Genomic DNA, 20182 nt, shown 5'->3' on the forward strand with positions numbered 1-20182 from the left:
TTAGCCTGGAAGCTCAGCTGAAACCTGTCTGCCATGGGTGACCTTGCTGGTATCTGGACCCCCGTGGCGCAGCTTCCAGCACCACAGTAACAGGCAAGCCCCACAGTATGACAAACTGACAGACACGTGGGGTTTGGTTTCACTACAGCCAATTGCAACCACATTGAATGACCAACCCCTCAACAGAAAGAAAAGTAAGAAATAGAAGTTCTGGGAGGCAAACCCTGTCAAAGGCCTCTAAGCACCATCCCTGGGAAGGTGCTTTGGCCCATGGACCGTGTGCATGCTGGTCTTCTTGGCTAGGGGAATGTGCAGGCCACTGTTCTGAGTCTAAGCTTCTACGTAGCTCTGCTTACTGGAAAGGGAAGACTTGGGCATTCCAGCCCCAATGACAAGCACTTTTCTCACTGTAATTTAATAAACCAGTCTTCTGATGGTATACTTCATTCACTTGATAAATATTCATTGAGCACCTGTGCCAGGTACTGGGGATACAGCCAAGAACAAGACAGGCCCAGTCCCCACCCTAATGGAGCCTACAGTCTGGGGAACGCTATTTTCATGCTTGATTGGGGTGTAGGCTGGAGAACAGACAGAGGTAACACCTCTGAGTACGGGCTGTCACCCTGCATGGACACCTTGAAGATGCCTGCCCACCCTCCCCAGAGAACAGCCCTGGCTGTGCAGGGAGTGTGCTGTCTGCAGCTGCTTTCCCTACAACTCCCATGAATTAAAGAATAAATTCATATAATTATGTTTCTTAGGCCTGGAGGAATCCAAACGGGCAGCTAGGGAGGTGGGGAGGTGGGGAGGTGGAAGGTGCGCTGTGCCTATGCCTAGGTGTGTGCTGAGCTCCACTCTGCCTCTGGGCACTCAGGTTACTGCCGTGACTGGAGGGGCATTTCCGCAATGCTACCTGTCCACTTGCGCCTTCATCACTCACTGACAGGAGAGAACCAGAGGGTGAGGAGAGGGCCTTGGGGGGCAGCCACCCTGCTGCCTGTCTCTGGACCCTCTTCTCTCCAGACTGTCACCTCACTCACAAAAGTGGGAGCAGGGTGGGTGGGGATGTGGGAACCTGGACTTGGGCTCCCTGAACTTATGGATGGATGCTTCCACCTGCTTGATTCCTTCTAATGAAATGCAGTACAGTTTTGCCAGCTGCTTCTTGGGTGCAAGTCCTCCTGCAAGATTCCTGCCCTAACAGTTTTTTTCCTTCTTTCTGTGTGCTCAGCCCCACTCACAAAACACCTGCACACTCATCTGTGCGCTCACACACATATACACATACATACACACACACAAGTGGGTGCCTACACGGGCACTCACACATGCACACACATACACACGTTCTGTCACACACATATGCACATGTACAGTGCCACAAGCAGTCACACACATGCACACACACATACTCACATGTGCACTCACACACATACATACGTGTGTGTTCACACACATGCACCCAAGCTCACATACACGCGCACACACATCACACATGTGCACTCACACACACAGGCACACACGTACGCCCACGCACCCACTCACACACCTATCACACACGAGCGCTCAAGAGCGCGCGCGCGGTTCCCATCCTTTGTATCCACTAGACCAGCAGCACCCTCACCCCGCCCGGGTTCCAGCAGGGAGGGAGGGGCGCGCGCCTGGGTGGGGCGGAAGGGAAGTGGGCAGCCGGGAAGGGAAGGGGTGCAGAGGGGAGACCCGCTCAGCTTTTCCCCAAGCGTGCTGGCCCCGTGGGTCCTCTCCCCACCTCCCTCCTCGGACTCATTCACAAGTGCCGGCTTCCTGGGTCACGTGGGGCTCGGCTCGGCCCAGCCCCCTCACCCCCTGCCTTTGCCTGTGGCCCTTTAAACAGCGTAGTTACCGGAGATTCACCCGTAGCGGGAGAGAAGGGGAGGGGAACCCGCGGAGAGAGGAGAGCCGACGGTAGGAAGAGAGGAGCGGGGAGACACTTTCCCGTCTGCTCGGGCTGGAGAAGGGAGTGACTGAAGGGACTGAAGCGGGAAGGGACAGGATGGCTTTGGAGACCCCGCCCGCAGATCCCCAAGACAGGGAGAGGCTCTAGGCAGAGTCGGGCTGGTGATGGTCGGGGCTGGTGAGTGCTCCCCGAGGCCCTGACCGCCCTGCGCCACGGCCTCTGACCCACACCCAGAAGTTCGCCTTCGCGTGACTCGGGAAGCGCCGGTCGCAACAAGTAAGTTGTCTGCTTTTCCTTCTTCACGTCTCCGCCTGCTCGCTGATGGCACTCTCTCGGTGCCATCGCCCCTGGCAGCAGGCTTCCACCGGGAACCTTCCGGCGTGGGGAACGGAAAGGGCACAAGGCGGGGGCCAGAGTTCAGCCGGGAACCCCAGGGGGCTGTGAACATCTTTGCTTCTGGCGCTGGGGCAGAGGCCCCTGGGAGTGTGGAAAGTCCCCCTGCGTGGTTCGCAAGCCCTCCGAGCTGAGGCGACACAGGCCACACAGCAATCCCCAGTGGCATACTCCCCTTGCTGGAAGCTCCGGCGTCAAATGGGACCAGAGCGCGAATGGGGGCAGTGAGCGCCGCCAGCTTCAGATCCTCAGCTTAATCTTGCTTGCTTCTTAAGTCTGGCCAGACTGGAAATATGGCCTTGCTATTTCTGCCCTCCTTGCCCATGGGTCACTTCCTGCATGCCTGCCTATCTCTTCTTAGACATCCTTCAAACCGTTCAGAAAGGCCAGGGGTCACGCTCCAAGGGCAGGGCCTGGGGAAGGGTGGCCAAGCATGGCCATTACTCCCCTTATCCCATTTAAACCCCTGTGCCTCCCTGGTTCTGTCGGTGCCTTCCTCTCTCAGGGCTCTTCTGCCCGGCTCTGTGGAGCAGCCTAGGGTCTGGGCTGCCTCCTTGGACCAGGTCTGATGTCCAAATATCAGGCTGCATAAGGCCAGTCCAGCCACTTCTTCAGACACTGACGGAGGAAGACCACAGGAGCATGAAGGTCTGCTTTGTATCAGGTGTACTTCACACACTCTTCTAACCCATATAATGAAGCAGATGTTATTCTCCTCATTCTACAGGTGAGAAAATGGGATCTTTTTTTTTTTTAAGGCTATAAAATATTTCTTGTACATTAAAATTACACAGCTTTTTTCTCAAAGGCATGCAGCCTTGAGAATTATAGAAAACTTGCAACATAGAGGGTAGGTTGGTCTAAAAGGATTCCACACCTTTGTTTTTGATGCTCAATGTATAATGACCAGAGACTTGTAAATCTTTGGGGGCCCTGGTGGTGCAGCGTTTAAAGCCGTCTACTGTAAGGTTGGTGCTTCAGAAACCACCAGCGACTCCTTGGGAGAAAGATGTGGAATCTGCTTCCATAAAGATGTGTAGCCTTGGAAACCCTGCGGGATCGCTATGAGTCGGCGTTGACTCCGTGGTAGTGGGTTTGGGTTGGGTTTGTAAATCTTTGTGAACTTTCTGTACTGTTAGAAAATGGGTGTTAGAGAAGCTACGTAGGTTGCCTGAAGTACACAGGTTATAAATGACATTCTCACCCAGGTCTGACTCCCAAAAGTACATTTTTAACCAGTAAGCTACACACCATAGGGCTTTTGGGTTAACAAAGCGTTTTTTCCTTGGGAAAGAAACAGTGCAAAGAAGCTCATATTTATGAACCTTGACGCATTTACATAAGTGAATACTGACCCCAGTCCTGTGAGGCAGATACTCTTGTTTCTTACATCTCGTTGAGGAGGAAACAAAACTAAGAGAAATCTGAGCACAGATAAATGGCCAAGGGACTATCTTCTAAACCCATGTCTTCTGACTCCAGATCCAGTGATCTTGCCACTCTCCAACACTAACCCAGAAAGGTACTCTGGCCTTCTCAGATCCATGCTTTTCCCTCAAACCTGGGTGTACAGCCCAGCAGCTGGTGTGAACCAGTCTCTCAGATGTCCTCAAACCTGCAGACACCAGGCAGGGTGAACACATGATATGAATGGAGAGAAAAGATCCGTGGTTGGGCCCTGATATTACAACCTCTGTCAGCCTGGCTGGGGTTTTACGCTGTTGGGTCACCGTTCGAGGATATCCTTCTAGTTGCAGGTACAATGTATGAATGTGGAAGTAGGGGAGGCTTCTTGGGAGGACAGTGTCAGGGACACTCTTGAAAGAGGAAACATCACGTGAGAAGCTTGTCTGGAGTCTCCACAAAAGCATGGTGCTCCTGATCTTCCGGGGAGCAGTGTTCTAGACTCAGTGCCTAGCTTTCTTGCAGCAAGGACCATGGAGATGGGGCTTTTCCTGTCCTCTCCGAAAGTGCTCACAGGCAGCGTTACCGCTGGAAACTTGGTGTCTACATTAAACAGAAAATGTATGCTCCATCCAGCAGCAGCTGGCGGGAGAAGGAGGCAGGGATGAAATGTGGGCACAGGGGAGAAGGGCCCAGAGCTACTGGGAAAGCTTACTGCTGTCTCCAGGCAGGGTCCGTGGGGACTATGAAGGCCTGTCTCAGCGGGACTCCCCAGTCTGCCTGCATGTCCTGAGCTCTCCCCTCTGCGGGTCCTGGGTGCGGCAGAACGTCCCTGCTGCAGGCTGCACAGCAATGTCCCCCTAGGCTCACTGCAGGCACCCAACTGGGTTCTCGCCCCGGAATCCACGGGGCTCCTCAGGCTGCTCTAGCCATCTGTGATGAAGCCAACCCCAACAGAGAAGAAACCACCAGAATATCCATTCTCCTTGTAGTGGCCTGATCCTTTGTGCCTTCCGTGGGCAAAACCAGTAATGGGTACACTCTACTGGAAAGCTGTGCTCACTTCTGTTTTACATTTTTAAATCTGTTCAGCAACGATTTATTTGGCCATATCGTATATGCCAAGAATAATTGATTTTTTAAAACCTTGGGATGTGATCATTTGGCCAGGATTGGCTTTCCATTTAGGAGAATGTTAGCAAAAATCTGCATTTGCTGAGCTAAGACTGATGGAATATTTAGGCTGGGTTGTGGGGGGGCAATGGAGAGAAAGGAGGTGGCCCAGGAATCCATTAAGTAGCTCCAGGGAGCCACTGTTGGATTAATATGTCACCCTGTGTGAGCTGCAAACAGGTCTTTGAGAGCCGGCAGTGTTTCTGGGGAGGGCCAGTGGTCGCATGACTACCAGCTAAGACAGTTGTCAGCCAGGCAGGGATTTTTCTCTTTTTCCTAAAGATGAGGCAAGGAGAATAGGGGTTCAACACAATGGGTTGTAGTGAGGCATTAAAAAAAAAAAAAAAAGAATGCAGTTTTCAAGGAGACTGATGGAGTGGCTTTGTTTGAAGTTATTTTTAGAAGGACTAGATGGTTTCTGGGATCCTGACGACAGAGGGATGGACTGGTTGTCATCTGAAGGCCCTGACAGTGTGCCTCAGCTTATCTAGTTCCTCCTACCTTGACATTTTGATAAGTGCGCTATTCTAGTCCACAGTGCCCAGGATAGCAGGGACCCTTGCCAAGAGCCGTGTTAAATTAAATGTTAGAGCCAAACCTTTAACACATGACCCTGAAGATGCTGGCTGATGCTTAGATGTGAAGTTCCATAAGGGTCCAAACCAGAGGAGGCTGGGAAGCAAAGGTCAGGGGTAATCTGACCAGCTTGGCAGGTAACAACAGCACTTCCTGTCTACCAGGGGTCAACTCACTTGGTGGGCAGAGAGGCTGGGAAGGGGGTGGAGGTGGAGGTGGAGGAACAGTAGAAGGAAAAGAGGGGATGAGCAATCCAGCTTGCTGAGTGTAGCCTCTCACCCTCACCTGTGGCTTGCCTGTTTAGGGCTGGGTGTGCTGCCCACCCCTGTGTCTTCTTTCTCCCTCCATCACGTTGTAGACTCTCTACCTTAGAATCAGATTTGTCCAAACACATCGCCCTACATTATTCTTGCTGCTCATAAATGAGGGAGTTGGGGCAGAGCAAGAGCCAAATTGACCTCGGATCCTATGAGTAATGCTGTCTGGAGTCAAACCTGCTTCTCACCCTCCGTGTGCCCCCGAAAGACTGAGTGATTGAGCACCTGGGGCTTAGAGCCTGGTGGTAGGAGGGCCAGAAAAGGGACGGGGAGAAGGTACTGTCTCTGCTCCAGGAAGCTGTCCATCTAACACAGCTAACAAAACCACAGCTGCCCATGTCAGAGGGACCCTTACCATTGAAGGCTGCTGTGAGAGCAACCAGCCTGGCCTATATCAGAGCAACCTTGCAGGACATCAGGGTATGAAGACCTCCCAGATCCGGGTGAGGCTGTCTCAGGTACTCTGCAAAGGCCCTTTGTTGGATGAACTCAGAAGTCACTCATATGTTCATTCAAAAATGTTGATTGAGCACCTACTACAGGCCAGACCTTCGTAGGAACTTGAGATCAAAGATTCAGTGATTTATACTCCCTGCCTGCCTGTCTGTCCTTGGAATTCTCCCAAACTATTGCCTGGGGAAGACAGACATGCCCATGAGCAAATTATAGAATCATGGTAAGTACCAGGACGGAGATGCACCCAGGGCCTTTGGTGGCAAAGGCAGACTGCCAGGAGATCAGGGAAGGCTTTCCAAGGGGATTTGAGAAACCGCGAGGTTTGCCAGTGCGGGTGGAAGTGGCTGGGGAATGGTTTGCAGAGGTGGGAGAACAGGCTAGACACAGGTGGTGGGACGGGAGCTGGAAGAGGGAGGGGCCTGGTGAGCCAAGCCCAGGCGCTGGGCATTCACAGTTGGCCCTTGGTATTTGCGGGTTCTGCATCTGTAGGTTCAACCAACTGCGGGTTGAAAGTGTTGAAAAGGAAAGTTACGAAAAGCAAAACTTGAATTTGCTATTTGTCAATCACTACACTGAGTCCTCATGAATGAAGTCATTCCAAAAGAGCCCCAGAAACTCTGAGGAGAGAAAGGTTACCTTCCAGAGCAAGTCTTCAATGGGATGAAACACCTAGTCACATAGCATTTACATTGTCTCGGAGCCCTGGTGGTATGGTACAGTGGTTAAGTGTTTGACTGCTAACCAAAAGGTCAGCAGTTTGAATCCACCAGCTGATCCTTGGAAATCCTATGGGGCAGTTCCACTCTGTCCTATAGGGTCACTATAGTTGGAATCTACATGAGAGCAATGGGTGTGTGTGTGTGTGTGTGTGTGTGTGTGTGTTGGGTTGGGTATTATAAGCAATCTAGAGATGATTTAAGGTATACAGGAGAATATTCGCAGGTTATATGCAAATACTATGCCATTTTATATACAGGACTTGGGCATCTGCAGATTTTAGTATCCTGGAACCAGATTTTGGGGTCCTGGAGCCAATCTTCCTGGTATACCAAGGGACTGTACCTTGCACACAGGCCTGCCCCTCGCCCTTCCTCAACTTTGTAGGTTACTGGTCCTTTCATTTATCTCTTTGGATTTCAGCGATTCTTTCTCTCATTTGGTCTCATTTTATTTTCTTTATGTTATTTTTCTCTTCTTGTTTGGTTCACCTTTCCCCTTCCATTTTGCCCTTTCCTCTCACTAGTTCTCTTAACCATACACGCTCTTCAGGGGTTCCTTAGCTCAACCCCTTTCCTACGGCCTGCAGTTTATTAAACCTTTCCTTTTGAGCTAAGTGTAGATTCACATGCAGTTGTAAGAAATAACACGAGATCCCACGTGTACTCTTTACCTGGTTTTCCCAAATGTAACATCTTTGATACAGTCAAGACACAGGACATTTCCATCACCACTGCCCTGTTATAGCCATGCCCACTTCCGCCCACCCTCACTCCTGCCCTTACCTCCTGACCACCACTAGTCTGTTCTCCATTTCTATAATTCTGTCATTATAAGAATGGTGTATAAATGGAATAATACAGTATGTAAGCTTTTGGGCTTGACTTTTTTCACTCAGCATAATTTTCTGTGATTCTTTCACATTGTTGTGGGTATCAATAGTTCATTTCTTTGTATTGCTGAGTAGCATTCCATGGTATGAGTGTACCACAGTTTGTTTAACCATTCAGCGTTGAAGGACATCTAGGTTGTTTCCAGTTTGGGGCTACTGTGAATAAAGCTGCTATATAGATTTGTGCACAGGTTTTTTGGACATAAGTTTTCATTTCTCTCTGATGAAGGCCCAGAATTGCGGTTGCTGCGTCATGTAGCTCGGTTTTTTAATAAGTTGTCAAACTGTTTTCCACAGTGGCTGTAGTGTTTTACCTTCCCACCAGCAATGTGTGAATGATCCAGTTTTCCCACATCCTTGCCAGCATTAGGTGTTCTCTTTTTTTTTTTTTCAGTTATTCTATAGGTCTGTGGTGGTATCTCATTGTAGTTTAATTTGCATTTTCCTAATGGTTTTGGGTAATGGATAATGACATTGGCCATCTTTTCATGTGCTTATTTGCCCTCTGAATAATGTTTTCAGCAAAGTGCCTCTTCATGTCTTTTGCCCATTTTCTAACTGGGTTGTTTTGGCTTTTTACTGTTGAGTTTTGAGAGTTCTTTATATATTCTAGATACTAGTCCTTCGTCATATGTGTGGTTTGGAAAGATCTTCTCCCACTCTTCAGCTTGTTTTTTTCATCTTCTTTAACTTAGTCTTTTGTGTAGAAAAAGTTTTTGATTTTGATGACATCCTATTTATCAATTTTTCCTCTTATGGATCATTTTTTTTGAGGTCACTCTAAGAACTCTTTGTCTGCCCTAGATCCTGAAAATGTTCTCCTATGTTTTATTCCTCAAAAGTGTTATAGTTTTACAACTTACATTTAAGTCTGTTTCCTATTTTGTGTGAATTTTTGTATGAGACTTGAGGTATGAGTCTTTAGGTTGTCGAAATCAACTCAATGGCAATGGGTTTGGTTTTGGTTTTTGGTATGGGTGTCCATTGCTCCATAACCATTTTTGAAAAGGCTTTTTCTGCCATTGAATTGCTTTTGCACCTTTGTCAAAAACCAGTTGGGCATATTTATGTAGGTGTATTTCTGAATTCTCATTCAGTTCCATTGATCTATTTGTCTATCCCTCCACCAGTACCTCACAGTCTTGATTAGTGTAGATATGAATAAATCTTCAACTCGGGTAAACTGATTCCTCCCACGTTCTTCTTCTTTTTCGCAAATCATTTTAGTTATTCTAGCTCCTTAGCCTTTCCATATAAAGATTAGAATAATCTTATCTGTATCTACAAAAATTCTTGCTAGAATTTCTATAGGAATTACATTAAAAACCTGTATATAAATTTGGGGATAACTGACGTCTTTATTATATTGAGTCCTCTAACCCATGAGTGTGATGTGTTTTTCCATTTGCCATTTCTTTTGCTGCTTTCAGTGGCATCCTGTAGTTTTCAGCAGCTCATGTTGCTCTGCCATGTACTGTGTGATCTGGAGCATGCCACTTAGTTTCTCAGACCTTCAGTTTGCCTTCTGTAAATGAGTAGAACACCTATCTTGAAACATTAAGAAAAACGTCAAATGAGATAGCAAATGATAAGCTCCCAACAGTAAGCGTTTCATGGGTTGTTTTCCTTTGACTGATTATTTTTTGTGCTCTTTTTTCTTCCCAACTGTCATGCTGATAGGAATGTCATTAAACTGCATTAAACCATATTCACTTTCCTGTCTCTTCACTTTCTCTTCTTTGCATCCTTTGCTTTTTTTATCCTTTCATTCTCAACTCCTTATTCTAATTCTATTATTCTCTTCACTTTGTTTTTTCTTTATTTTCACTTTTTTCCTATCTCATTCATTCTCCCTTGATATTTTTCCAATTCCCCTTGTTTGGAGTCTCTTTGGCTTTCTTTCCTTAGCCTTTAGTGTGAATCTACGGCCAGGCAGCGTGGGTTCAAATCCAGATTAATCACTTACTAGCTTTGGGGCACTTTACTCATCCTTCCTGTGCCTCAGTTTCCACAGCTATAAAATGGGGGTTAAAAATAGTACTTATTTCTTACCTTTTCTGCAATTATTAAATGAGTTCATACGTGTCAAACATTAAGAATAAAACCTGGTATGTGGGTAGTTGCCAATAAGTGTCAGCTGTAATTGTTAGGATTTAGCCTACTATGTCTTGTTTCCCAAGGAGAGCTCTGGTGGTGCAGTGGTTAAGTGCTCGGCTGCTAACTGAAAGGTTGGCAGATCAAACCTACCAGCCTCTCAGAAGGAGAAAGATGTGGCAGTCTGCTTCTGTGACCATTTACAGCCTTGGGGACCCTATGGGGCAGTTCTACTCTGTCTTACAGGGCTGCTATGAGTCTGAATCAACTGGATGGCAATGGGTTTTTTTTTTTTTTTTTGCCTTGTTTCCCGGGTTCTTTCTCACTGTTTCATTTACTCTCTATCACTTCCCGTCTTTGCTAAAAACCAAAACCAAACCCATTGCTGTCGAGTCAGTTCCAACTCATAGTGACCCTATAGGACAGAGTAGAACAGCTCCATAGGGTTTCCAAGGCTGTAATCCTTTACAGAAGCAGACTGTCACATCCTTCTTTCTCAGAGCACCCACTGGTTCGAACAGCCAACCTTCTAGTCAGCAGCTGAGTGCTTAATCACTGTGCCACCAGGGCTCCTTCCATCTTTGCTACTTGCATAAAAATACTTTCCTATTCATTCTCTTGCTTTCTTGATGTTATCGTCCCTGCACTTTCCCTGTCTTATATTCTTTAATCGTAACTGGAAAACTGGCACCAGCCCAGGAAATCTGTCCCTTGGACTGTAGAGAGGAAAAAAGTAGTTTTTCATTTTGATTTAATTATTAATACCCTTTATTATTTAATACAGACTATATATTCAGTGTAGGGTTACAGTGAAGAGAAAGCATTATAACTACGCTGCTCACTTTTAAGAGTCAGCAGGCTCAAAAAGGAAAAGTACTGGACAAACAGATACAAATATGGGGAAATAGAAGGTGCATTAATTTTATCTTTATGCTTTTTTATTCATGATTTTTCATATATCTGTTGCAGAGGGCTGGGAAGGTGCATCTGGATTTTGGCAAGTAAGCCATGGTTAAGTATTAAAGTGAATACAGTTAAGTGGCCCACAGCAGCTGGCCAAGCAGGGCAACTAAAAATTCCATCTAATGCAAATGGGAGCCAAAAAGGCTGAGGTCCTCAGTCACAAGCTTACCAGCCTTTGCTCTGTAGATAAACTCCTCACAATTAAGTACATAATTTTTTTTTTTTTTTAAATCAGGTTCCCTGGGCGGTGCAAAGGGTTTGCACTCAGCTGCTATCCCAAAGGTTGGCAGTTTAAATCTACCCATCACTGCCAAATAAGAAAGGCCTGGCAATCTACTTCAATAAGATTGCAGCCATTGGAAACCCTATGGAGTGCAATTCTACTCTGACACACATGTGGTTGCCATGAGTCAGAATTGACTCGATGGCAACATGTTTGGTTTTGGGTTTGGGACAATGTTAAGTTACCTCAAAGGTGCTCCTATGGGATTAAGCCTTTCAAACCCATGTCCTGTATCTCGAAAGAGGTCTAATTTTTGCCCTTTAAAAATTGCTGAAGCTTTGTGGTCTCACTTAGATGTGCTCAAGCGGATTTTTAAATACCACCAAAATGGTCTTTTTGTCTCTCTATTTTCTCCAAAGAATTAAACTCCCGAAGCAAATGCCAGATCCGTCTGCTGTTATTTCAGACAAGAACTCTGTCTTCCTTTAAAAACCCCGAAGTGAGACACCATTTAGTCCTTTTCCTTTGCCTTTTTATCTTTATTGTGAACTCTAGATGTTTTTGTTTCTTTAATGAAAAAGTAACTACGGGATTAGTCTGCAGCGCTTCCAATAGGGAACATGTTTCTCTGAGATACCACAAACAGTGCCCGGGGTTTCATGACTGCTGTAAAATCGGGATGGGTGTCCTCACTGGATGCAGTCTGAATGAGCAGCCAGTTATCTCCACCTGCCTGGGCAGCCCCAGGCTCTAAAGGCCCCCATCCCCCCTTTTGGCACTGATTACCCCTTCACTGTGCAGCTAGAAGTCAGGGCACGCGCTAGACCGCTTTGTAAGTTTTTTAGTAACAGTTGGTGCTTCTGTGTCTCCGTGCTCGCATCCTGGGAGTAAGTTAGCCAGCATTTGTGCACCCCAGGCAACTCTCTTCACGTCTCTGGGTACGGCTGTCCAACTACTAGAGCAAACCCAAAACAGTTACCGTCCAGTCGATTCCAACTCATGGCGACCCCATGTGGCTGAGTAGAGCTGTGCTCCATAGGGTTTTCAATAGCTAATTTTCCAGAAGTAGACTGATAGGCCTTTCCTCTGAGGTGCCTCTGGGCAGACTTGAACCTCTAATCTTTCAGTTGGTGGCCGAGAGCTTAACCGTTTGTACCACCCAGGGACTCCTTCCTGTACAACCATTAAGTGGGGCTAATATTATAGGATCCTCGTGAGCCAATCCAAGAGTTCTGAAAGAAATGACTGTTATTATTTTACATCTCAAGTGATTCTGCTCATAACCTTAATAATTCAGGTTAGGGACCAAGTACGTTACACTAGTACTTGGTAGGATAGAATTTTTGTGGTAAAGTGACAGATCGGTCACACTGTGATTCCTGTGATTATTTCCATTTCTTCTATAGGAAAGAGGCCCAGGGCAGGGACCTGTAGAGCAGTGTGTAATTCAGGGCCCAGTTACGTAGCAAGGAGGGTCCAGATTATAACTCATAGTACAAGGCCACAGTCTCCTTGGTGCTCTGGGCCTTGATAGGTGTCACGTGGGACAGTGGGGGGAGCCTGAGCTCGAGTCAGGCCAGTCTCAGTTCAGAGCCTAGTTCTGCTGCTTCCTAGCCATGAATCTCAGGCTCCCTGTCTGTATGGCGGACACATCAAGCTTGGTCCACAGTGCTGCTGAGGTTATATGGGCTAATATGTAAAGGACCTAGTAGCATGCAGAGGTATTTCACTTCCAGGGCTATCCCGGAAACAAAAGCAAAAAGGGATGGGGAAGCAGCATGGACTGGGTAGATACTCCCCAAAGAGCTTGCCTTGGTCAGGGTGGCTCCGAGCCACAACTACAGACAGCTGAGTTACTCCAGGGGTGCCTCGGTCCTGCACCCACAGCCCCTCTTTGGCTTTATTCCCAACAGTAATCTCACCTGTGCAGAGAGACCAGATTCAAGAATTCCCCCTTGAGGGGCTGAGACAGTCCCAGGATGGAGGCCCCAGCCACCCTGAGCAGGTGGCCTGTGAGTCGGTGACAGCAGCCCAAGAAGGGCAGTCTGAGTAAGCCAATACTGGGGCCACCACCTACACCTGAGGACTCGCCCACTTCCACAGCAGCTCCTTTGGGAGAGCCCTTAACAGCTCAGCCATCAGAGAACGTTTTGTGCAGGGCAGCCCTGTCATGATGCAGGTCCTATTTGATACAGCCACTTCCAGATCCTCACTGTCCCTGGTTCCTTGTTCCACTGAAAACCCCTGGCCCTGCTCCTGTGGCCCCACTCCACAGCCACAGATGCTTTTATTCCAGGGAGAGCGGTGCCAACATTCAGTTTGGCTGCGGTAGGACTCTGCAGAATCTCCTTTCTTGGGCATTCTGCGTGGAGCAGAATTAAGTGGAGGGTGCGTCCCGAGCCCTCCTGAGGTCAGGCAATGAGGAGCCCTCCTGAGCCTAAATGAGCACATGCAGTTGGACTCGCCCACCTTGCAGGGCTCGCCAGCCCCATAATTCTGTGATTCCCTCCCAGTACCTGCTGTAGTCAGTAGTTGGTACTGAACACCCATTAAACCAGAGACAGACGAGCTTGGGCAGCCACCGGATCCATCTTCCTGTCCCTACAGCCCTCTGGAGAGGGACTTCTCACCACCTTCTTGAAACATTTGCAGTCAGAAATCTCTTCCCATTGAGAGCCCCTTCCACCTGCAGTGAAACGAAACTGAGGACGGCAAAGATTACCAAGACTGTTCTCTGCAGATTGTTCGCAGAGATCAGGAGGCAGCTAGGCAGAAAGAGGCCTTTTAAGGAACAGGGAGCGGTCATAGCAGTCATTTGCAGGACCCAGGGTACCAGGGAGGGCTAGGCCTTGGGTGAGGCAGGACCACAGGAACCAGGCTGCCTTTCTCTGTGCGTGACCCAGGTGGACTCTCATCTCCCCCAGGCTGCCTGGCATCCTCTGTACTGAGGACTGACAGGCTGTGCTCCTGGCAAACCCAGCAGGGCAAGCCGGAAGGCTCTGAGGAGAACTGATGGGCGCCACCATGCTCAGCATAACTCAAAGTGCAGTCGGTGCGTCCACGTGAAAGAAAAGTCTCTCTGGCTCAGTGGTCCAGAGGAACAAACGGGCAGCTGACCGACTGAATCCGACCCTCAGAAATACTTTCTTTGGTCAGCTCAGTGTTTCGGAAAGCACTGAATTAGTTGTGAACATTGAAAAAATAAGAAATTTCAGATTTAAAAAGTCTTACAGCTTTTCTAGAAAAAGAAAAGGGAAGATCTTGCAGTCTGTGCCCACATTCTTGCATGGCAACAGTTAGCTAGAACTGAGGACTGGCTGCCCCCCTTTAGAACTGCCCCCACATCCCCTTACTGTATCCCCCAAACTGAGGGCACATTTTGGTTGAAACCCTGGTAGCGTAGTGCTTAAGAGCTCAGTTGCTAACCAAAAGGTCAGCAATTCAAATCCACCAGGCGCTCCTTGGAAACCCAGTGAGGCAGTTCTACTCTGTCCTGTAGGGTCACTATGAGTCGGAATCGACTCGATGGCAGTGGGTAACATGTGCTTATATAACTGCTTTACCTTGAAGACAGAGGATGAAATATTTTTTAATCTTTTTCTCCATCAAAATTTGAAGATGAAGAAGATCTGGTATTCCAAGAAAAGTAGGAGGAAGCATAGTATCTATATATGATTAATGATCATATCCAGTGTGTCTGTATTAAAAGAACCCAATCTGGCAGCTTCGCCCAGTGATGCTCACACCCATCTTTGCAGGGCATGGAGTGTGCCACCTTTACAGTTCCTGTGACCTCTTGGGTCGTGGTTACAAACACACCCCACTCACATGCGATGAGGGATTTACCCCATTGCTGACAGAGGCGGGCCCACTGTAGATGAAGGAAAATCCAGTCCTAAGTTGTTAAGAGTAAGATTGATGGCTGCTAGTGCTGGTCCTTCCCTTACAGGGGACCAACTGTCCAATGGAGACAGTTGTGACAGTGAAGGGGGTAGTCTTGATGATCAGGCCAGAACAACAGGCATCAGTGGGGACATGTGGACACCTCGTCTCCTTGAGTAATCTGGGACCTTTGGGGGCAAATATCGGAGTCCCTGGGTAGCGCAAATGGTTAAGCACTCAGATACTAAACTAAAGGTTGGTGGTTTGAACCTGCCCAGAGGTGCCTCGAAAGACAGCCCTGGCAGTCGTCTTCCAAAAGGTCACGGCCTTGAAAACCCCGTGGAGCAGTTCTGCTCTGCACACATGGGGTCGCTGTAAGTCAGAATCGACTTGAGGGCAACTGGTTTCCTGGTTGGGGAGCAGATACTGCTGTAGTTAGACAAAGTCAAGAAGCAGCTGTCAGTGTGGAAAGGCGCGCACTGGAGGTGTGTGGGAATACAGCCGCGGCAGGAAGACAGGGAGGATGGTCTGCTTGGCTGGGCAGCCTGGGCACAACTGGCAGCACAGCAGGGAACAGCCCCTGGGTGTCCTGTCCCGATCAGACTCGTGTTGATCTGGCTGCATCCCAAGCTCTGGGTATCTCCGAGCTGGATGCCCACTGGGCCCAAAGCCACTAACAGGCTTGGGGGAGCAACCTCGGAGGCAGTTGTGACGTCTGTGTAAAGGCTTTGGAGTCAGACAAACCTGGTTCTGCCACTTCGTAACTGTGTGGCCCTAAGCAGGTTACTAAGGCGCTCTGCTGCTGTGACCTGTAAAATGAGGCTACTAAGCCAGACTTGGTAGAGCCGTTTGGGTATTACCTTAGACAATGCTCAGGAAGTACTAACTACAGGGATGGTGCCTCGTGGGTGTTCAGTACATGAGTTTTATTGTTACTGGCTGCTCACCTGTTTCTCCGGTCAAGAACCCTCCATTCCCCTCACCCCCATTCCCCATGACACCTTTGTGGCACCTTCCTCACCATATCTTTCCTGACTCTTCCTCACCCAGTCCCCACCAAGCTGGTATAACAGCCGCTCCTGGGTATCTCTGTCCCTCCCACTGCACCTATGTTTGCCTGTTGCCCACATGTCTGAGCTGTTTGAGGGCAGCTCCACACCTGTGGCTCTCCATCTCCACTGTTAGAATCCCCTGGAGTCAGCCTCAGGGGCGGGACTCAGGCAGCGCCTCTAGCCAGCTGTCCAGCTGACTGCAGTGAGCACCAGGGTTGAGGAGCCCTGCTTTTCCAAGTGTGTACTGAGGCCCAGCAGCCTCAACGGCGCTGTGGAGGGAGCGTGAGGAAAAATGCAGACTCTCAGGAACCCCAGACCTACTGAATCTGAATCTGTATTTTAACCAGACTCCGTGAGTGAAAGCGTATTAAAGCTGTCCTACTGTCCCCAGGGTAGCATAATGCCAACTCAGGGCAGATGCTTCATAAAGTCTGACTGAGTGACCAAATGAATTGTGGGTCACTGTTTCCAATGGACTTTCACCCCTGCTATCTCAGGTGCAGAAACCCCGGTGGCACAGTGGTTAAGAGCTGTGGCTGCTAACCACGAGGTTGGCAGTTTGAATCTACCAGGTGCTCCTTGGAAACGCTATGGGGCAGTTCTACTTTATCCTATAGGGTTGCTGTGAGTTGGAATCGACTGGACGGCAGTGGGTTTTGTTTTGTTTTGTTTTTTTCTTTATCTCCTGCTACCAGGACTAACTTGGGTTAAAAAAATAAAACCCTAAACCATTCAGGAATTAAAGATTAGACTCTGACCTAAACTGGTAAAAACAAATAGCTGTAAGATGGTGGGGTTTTTTAAATAAAAAGTCTGATGGGGTTTTTAAAGATTTATCACTACCGCACTGTGCCATTAAACCTCGGGTACACCAAAAGAGTTTTTTTTTTTTTTTTTAAGGTTGGTAATTTTTTAAAAGCTACCAAACCAAACCAGACTGGCCCCTGGGAGGAGGCGGTCAGAGACAGGCTCTGGAGGTGGCTGGACACTTCGCCTCCTAGGTCCTGCTATCCGCCCGCTGCGCCTTTCAAAACCGATTCTGGTCCAGTTCCGCTCCTTCTGGGGGATGAGGCCCACTCGCCCCTCCTTGCAGTCCCTCTGGGCCTCTCCCAGCTGCCATCCAGGTATCCGTTTTTGAATCCGGAGGGAGGAAGGGCAGCCTGGCCAGGAGGTGAGCCATCTGCTGTTACCCCGGGCTCTGAGCGGCAGGCAGGAGGCAGGAGCCGCAGCTCTCCAGCCCCAGTGGGCTTTGTCCTGGACAGCTGCCCAGAGAAGGGCAGTCACAGAAAGCCCCCGGGAAGTCATGTTCCGCTTGGCCAGGAACAGGACAGTAGACTGGGCTCGCGGGGGAGCTGCCCTGGCCGCCAGCCCCACGCTGGAGGCACCGCGCCCAGGAGCTCCCCAGTCACTGCCGCCCTGTGGGGCTCTGCTGTCCCTGTCGCCCCCTGCCCCTCCCTCCCTCCCTGTGGTGAAAGATGGAAAGAGGATGACTGGCATTGGGGGACCCAGGAAACTAGGAGCGAGCCTCTGCTGGGTGCAGGGGAAATGCCCAGCATCTGGGCACCAGACCAGTCCTGGCCTCACTGTGGCAGAGCGAAAGAGAAAGCTCTTAGAAAGTTCTTCAGGCGCAGCTTCTTAGGGAAAGGGGGCCCAGGTTTTCCCATCAGGCTTGCATAGAGACTGGATTGATTCCAGACTCCTCTCCAGACACAGTTCTTCACCTGGTACACTATGGTGGAGTCTGGAGAGCTGTGTTTGAAATTTTAGCTCCACCCTGCACTAAATGTGTGACTTTGGGCAAATTATTTAACTTCTTTCCTCACGTCTTCATTTGTAAAATTAAGCTACACTGCTCTGTTCCCGAAAGTAAATGGCCGAGGCCATGAGAGCATGTCCTGGTGCTGACACAGAGCAGACACCCAGCTGCTGGTTTTTTCTTACCCTTGAATGGTTTGAAGCCCTCCTATCTCTCCACCTCTCCCCCAACCCCACCCCCAGGTGGTGAATAATACCTACCATTTAGGAGAGCTTCTGGGAGTCCCTGGGTGGCAGGAACAGTTAAGTGCTTGGCTACTAACCAAAGGTTGGAGGTTGGAGTCCACCCAGTGGCTTCTCTGAGGACAGGCGTGTTGCTCTGATTGCTAAAGGTCACAGCCACTGAAACCCTATGGAGCAGTTCTACTCTGACAGGCGGGGTCTCAGTGAGTTGGAATCGACTCCAAGGCACGTGTTTTGGTTTGGAGTAGGAGTCCCTGGGTGATGCAGATGGTTAACATACTCAGCTCCTAACCAAAAGGTCGACAGTTCAAGCCCACCCAGAGGCACCTCAGAAGAAAGACCTGGCCATCTATGTCCAGAAATCAGCCCCTGAAAACCCTACGGAGCACAGGTCTACTCTGACGCACATGAAAACACACCATGAGTCAGAATCGACGGGACGGCAGCTGATTTTAGGAGCGCTCCTACAAGCCCAGCACGTACACCTTTCGTTTACTCTTCACAGTGGTCCGTTTTGATTGCTCCTGTTATCATCCTCATTTTGCAGGTAAAGTAACTTGGGCTTAGAGAAGTGACTTCCCCGGAAGCCCTCAGCTGAAGGCAGACTGGGATACCAGAGTTAGCTTTCCTAACTATTCCTTATCTAGTTTCCCCCTTCTGTACTCTATTAGATTTCTGTTCTTCCTTTGATTTTGCCTCTTTTGATTCTTTCACTTGTGTTTTCATATCAAAGAGATTAAAACACTTTGCTGGACTTTCAGCTCTGTCTGGGCACAGCTCCCCATTCACAGACACAGGAGAGGAATAAAGATGAGATTTATAGAATTTGATCAAGTCAGAGCCTTACTCTGTGTCCTGCCGAGAGCAGCTACAATGCTTGGCTTGCCTCAGCCGAGCCAAAGCTTTTCTCCCTGCCTTTCTCTCTATAGGCAATTCTGCACAGACCCCAGGATCAAAGAAGCCGCCCTGGATAGAAACTACAGGAGGGCTGGGATTGCATCTGTCTCATTCACTGCTTCATCTCCAGCTCCCAGCCCGAGCCAAACCAGTTACTGTTGAGTTGATTTCGACTCAAGAGGACCCTATGTGTGTCAGCGTAAAACTACTCCATAGGATTTTCAGGGCTGTGACCTTTCAGAAGCAGATCACCAGGCCCTTTCTTCTGAGGCACCTCTGGGTGGGTTTGAACTGCTGACCTTTCCCTTAGTAGCCGAGCACTTAACCATTTGTACCACCCAGGGACCTCCTTTGAGTCCAGAGCTGTACAGGTAGTCCCCAGTTTACAACAGGGTTCTGTTTTGATGACTCCATTGTAAGTCGGTTCTGATATAAGTTGAATACCTAATTTTACTTTTAGTTTTCATTATTATTGCCCTTTATTATCGGTATCTTTATAAATTCAATCTTGGGGGGTTGGTATGAGAATGATAATACCAGCAAATTACATGTTGCCACATTGTATGTAGTAAATATTACTTTTGATAAGATGTACCAAAAAAAAAAAAAAAAAATACAGTCATAAGTGTGGTTCATTGTACCTCGAGTAGTCGTAAGCCGGGGACGGCCCGTACTGTAATAGCTCTTCAATTAATGCTTGCTGAGTGGATGATGGATGCATAAATTCATAGTGGATCCTGAAAATCTGATTAAATGCTTTTGATTTGACAGGCACCCAGCATTGGAGGCCAGGATTGCTACAGCAGGCATTTCTTTAGCTCTTAGAAGAAAGCTGGATAGTGGAGACTCCATTGCCATTAGTTCAGTGCCTGCCCTGAAAATCACCCACTGGGGGCTTAGGATGCTTGAATTAGATGCTGCATGCCTCTCTGTCTTCATCTTTAACATTTAAAATAACACGTGGGCAATGGTAGTTCAGGGGTAGAGTTCTTTCCTTCCATGCGGGAGACCCCGGTTGGATTCCTGGCCAATGCGCCTCGCACACAGCCACAATGTTGCTATAATGCTGAACAGGTTTCAGGGGGCGTCTAGACTAAGATGAACTAGGAAGAAAGGCCTGGTGATTGACTTCTGAAAAGTCAGCCAATGAAAACCGTCCAGATCGCCGTGGTCCAATTTGCATGGATCATGGGGACGGTGCCGACC

General features: G+C 48.6%; 1 protein-coding gene across 6 annotated transcripts in view; it reads left to right on the plus strand.

The window, feature by feature from the left end:
• The first annotated feature begins 1729 nt into the window (after positions 1–1729).
• The window catches only part of KCNJ5 (potassium inwardly rectifying channel subfamily J member 5), a 34821-nt gene continuing 16368 nt past the window's right edge, over positions 1730–20182 (plus strand). Inside the window, exons 1-2 of one of the 6 annotated variants that reach the window (XM_049857355.1) lie at positions 1730–2215; positions 2838–3059. The gene's annotated coding sequence lies outside the window, so the exon portion shown is untranslated. Of the gene's footprint in view, positions 2216–2837; positions 3060–18219; positions 18627–19133; positions 19257–20182 lie in introns of those variants that run through there. The other 5 variants (XM_049857354.1, XM_049857353.1, XM_049857358.1 and 2 more) reach the window with 5 other exon arrangements.

Source organism: Elephas maximus, chromosome 17, assembly GCF_024166365.1.
Source record: "Elephas maximus indicus isolate mEleMax1 chromosome 17, mEleMax1 primary haplotype, whole genome shotgun sequence".
Lineage (NCBI taxonomy): Eukaryota > Metazoa > Chordata > Mammalia > Proboscidea > Elephantidae > Elephas > Elephas maximus.